We start from the raw sequence: 4125 nt of genomic DNA on the forward strand, positions 1-4125 counted from the left end.
GAGAATCCTGAGATCTGGCACATGCATCATTTCAGGCTGGAAAAGACCCAGAAAAGGAAGACCTAACAGTCCTCCATCTCTTGAGCAAATAGCGTAAGTAAGCCACTTTCACTGCCAGGCAAAACACAAAGAAACAGTTCTGATCCTAAGAGAGTTTTTAGCATTGGAATACAGAGCCTGCATGCCCTGGGTGATCATCACCATGCCCAGCCTTTCGGAGATTAGACCAACATATATACATTTTGGCAGAGATAAAGAGGAAGAGAATTTTGAGGTCTATACTGTTCTTACCTTCCAGTAGCGGCTATTGCCATGAGTGACCAGGTAAGTGCAAAAAAAAAAAAGGCTGTGTGATTTCAGCATCTCTCTTGCCTACCACCATTTTCAATCCTTTTGTCCGTTTAAAACAAGTGAGTTTTGAGTGATGCCTGATGAAAAGTTATTTTCCTAGAACATTCACTGTATAGTCAAAGTCAGAAAAATTTGGGGAGTAATTCTATTCAGAAGACAAATTAATAGTTCACAGAGAAATCTGGCAGTAGAGCACACCCTGTCTCAGGGAAGGAGCCACTTCCAGACTTCTGACTTCAGCATGAGTCACACCTCAGCTGTGTCAGAGACACTGTTGTCAATGGCTTTCTCTAGAAATTAGCTAAAATCCACCTGCTGGCATGCACTGAAAGGGTGAATGACACCATGCAGCAGTGGTGCATCATGCTGCAGAAGAGATGGACACAAGGACCCAGGTGTAAAATCTCAGAGCCAAACCATGAAATATAGGTTGCACTTTCTGTCATCTGGCATTGTGAAACACATCAAATTTCTTCCAGGTGCAAGTGACCCTTCCTGGTTCCAGTCTCAGGACAGGGATGCCTTCTGTAAAATGGGCTTGTGAAAGAAAAGAATTCCCTTGCATCATTACRAGATTTAAATAACATTTTGGGTTTTGCTGTATTACAGCTTTATTATTATATTACTATAACTATTTGACTACTATATTTTCTGACATGTGGGAGCTACAGCATCTCATGCATGCTTTCAAAAACCTTTTTTTTTTCACCACTTATCGTAATGTCTAGCAGAACATTTCAGCAATCAACTTTCTTATCTGCTTATCTGCTTATCTGCTTCCAGTGAAATTTTTTGTGAAAACTGTAGCCAACATGACTCAACCATTTCCGAGCATAAAACAAAGAAAAAATACATTGTTTTGCTAATGTTAAAAGTCCTGGCAGTGATTTTTTTGTATCATASCTTTGCTTGTGTAAGTTACAGATTTTAATTGAGACAGCCACTGACAGTAATGGCAGCAAAAGTCAGAAGTGACTTGATTGCATTTTCCCATTGCTCCAAGGTGTGCTCCTTTCACAGAAGGCACTGCTGACAAATTTCCCTAAGTAACTCAAGAAAATAAAAATGATGATGTGTGTTTAGTTCAGATAAGAGTTTCTCCATGATACAACATTGTTTCTAGTGGCTTTTGGGGTAAGGTGCATACACAGAAACAAATGAACATCAGGCATGAAGCTCTTCTTGTCCCTGCCCCTTGCCTGGCCCCTCTGAGAGATGGAGCTGTGCCTGAGGACACGTGAGCTCCTCAGAAATCACAATACTTCARCGTGATCAACAAAAGCATAATTTATTATTTTTTTTCAAAATTACAGATCATGAATCCTACCGCTGGTATAGACCAGAAGTGAAAGCAGGAGATCTGCTCCTTAGGAGATGAAGGAAAAGTCATTAATTGTTGCAAAGTCCTGAAGAGGTGAGTGTCAGATACAGGAGCAGAAGAGGCTCTTGCCTATGCCCAGGAATCCTGGCCCTTGAGCTGTCCCCAGCAGCCAGGGGCTAGGAAGGTTTCTCGTCTCCAAAGCTGTGTACAAGGCTCATCAGCGTTTGAAGAGTTGCCCTGATACTGTTTCTCAGAGCAGGAGCCTGTCTGGCAAACCCTGTCAGTTTTTGCCTTTTTGTGTCTCATAYGTCATAGTGACACCAGCTTCATTTCTGGAGGAGAAAAAAAAATTAAAAAAGAAGTCTGAATTGAAGTAAATCCCACCAAATTCCCACTTTGAGGAATTGGGAGGAATTCCTCAGTCTTACAAGAACTGAAATAGGGTGGAGAGCATCTACAGAAAGCAGCAATGCAGTTGCTGCAATCGGGCATTTTTCTTGGAAAAAAAAAAAAAAAAAAGCAAAACATTATCTAAAGGCAAAAATTTTTTTATGAGAAGTATATAGTTCCCACTGCCGTTCTGCTAAACAATCTAACTTTGTCTTTGAGATTTTTGAGATTTGTTTTTGAGTTTTCCTGGGCTAGATGTCATGTTAAAATGCCATTATACAACATTCCATTTACAAAAGTATCTTGGATCACAAAATGTACCAGGACGTTGTGTGACTCACTGTCACACTGTCTCAAACTAGCAAAATAGAAAAGTTGAATTTTCTGAACAAGAGAAATGAAAATAACRGATTTCAACAAAAACTTTATTTACTCAACTGCACTCTTGAGAAGAAAACAGAGTAATTTTTGTTGAGACAGTGTTTTATTCTTAATATTTCAAGCAACAGGCATAACCAAGRCAATGTTCCAGACTTACCATGCATCTCTTTTCATGTTCCTTCTTCATAGTGATTACATCCCAACTTTATTTTTGCCATTTGGAAAATACAATGCAGGTCATGAAGCTGCAACTCCATTGTTCCACAAGGGACGACAGGGAAAACTTCTCTCAGCATTTCCACTTCACCGTGCAGCCCAGGACATGATGCACCATGTTCTTTCTCACTAATCCACAGGATTTATTTCCACAGCACACTGTCTTTATATTATATAGGTATTTCAGATTTTTTTTTTTTAATGGCAGATAATTTATGATTTTATCTTTTACCAAGATACAGACAATAAGAAATTTCAGCTACATTTTCTTTGATGCCTGTATGTACACTTTTTTGGTGTTGCTGCATTCTGAAGAATGGCAAAATGATAACATACAATTACTATAGATGAACCTGTCCAGATGAAACAGCCAGAAATCTGTTACTTATCATCCCGAGCACAAAACTGGGAATAAACTCTCCTCTGATCACAAACTATTCTCTGGTTCATTAAAATTTTAACCTGCTACTAAAATCATCCTTTCATGGCTGGAATAACAGCAGTTCCCTGAAAAAGCAGTGCTGCACACTTACCATCCCAGGGAAACAATCTTTAAATTCTGTAATACCAGAAATAAAATGTGGGACTGAAGGCTAAGGAAGACACCTTGATGTTATCTGGTTCAATGCAAAGTAATTTCCTGGTTCTCATTAATTGGTCCTGATATTTCCAGACATTTTCCATGCTGGTTTATTTCCTTTATCGCAATGTTTTTCAAGGTGACAATTAGGTCAACATTTTATAATGTATCACTAAATTTTAGCAGATAATTTGTGAACTGACTGCATTAGCTTTTCTTTTGTACCTGATGAGAATCTTTTGTAAATTTGTTGAACTTAGACACAAACTGAGCAAAAAAAAAWTATTCCTAACTCTATACTGTGTACTATTGTATTATGGTTGGAACAAATGTATTGACTCATATACTGCAGGTAATAATTAAAATATAAGTTTTAGTGATTAGGATGGGAAGAAATTAAATATATCTTCTGAAAATTACATTATTTATTAGGTATTTTTTGGCCCCTGTGGTATTACAAGGATTTCCCTCTATGTAGAGCAATGGTTTTCTTCTTTATTTTTAACTCATATTTGTAAGTCACTCTGTTTCTAGCCCTCAGTAAATTATGATGTAAACTGTTCATTAATTAAATTCCTGTCCATTTCATCTCGTTTGTCCTAAGGTTCTCCTACATTTTTGAAGAATTTTACTGGACTCATTKATTTTTCTTTTTTATTGTGCAAATCACTTGGGTTTTGCTTAGCAACCTCCATCAGCTTGCTTGATAAATCTCTTCATACACAAAAATTCAGATATTAAATACAAGGCCAGAGTTTTTATCTGATGGGAAATCCAGTCTCTCAATCCCACATTGCTGGGATAGGTAAATAGTGAGGCTGCTGCTGCTAAAAGAGCTAGTGTTCTCCTCCCCTCCCCTCCCCTCCCCTCCCCTCCCCTCCCCTCC

At 38.2% G+C, this 4125-nt stretch overlaps 1 long non-coding RNA gene across 1 annotated transcript in view; it reads right to left on the reverse strand.

Moving 5' to 3' along the window:
- Positions 1-1731: 1731 nt before the first annotated feature.
- The window catches only part of LOC130572754 (uncharacterized), a 6359-nt gene continuing 3965 nt past the window's right edge, over positions 1732-4125 (reverse strand). The window contains exons 3-4 of the long non-coding RNA XR_008965261.1: positions 2601-2822; positions 1732-2004 (exon numbers count right to left, since the gene is read on the reverse strand). This is a non-coding gene — a long non-coding RNA (uncharacterized LOC130572754). The remainder of the gene's footprint in view (positions 2005-2600; positions 2823-4125) is intronic.

This window comes from Malurus melanocephalus, unplaced genomic scaffold (assembly GCF_030028575.1).
Source record: "Malurus melanocephalus ecotype Western Australia unplaced genomic scaffold, MMel_1.1 scaffold_41, whole genome shotgun sequence".
NCBI classification, from domain to species: Eukaryota; Metazoa; Chordata; class Aves; order Passeriformes; family Maluridae; genus Malurus; species Malurus melanocephalus.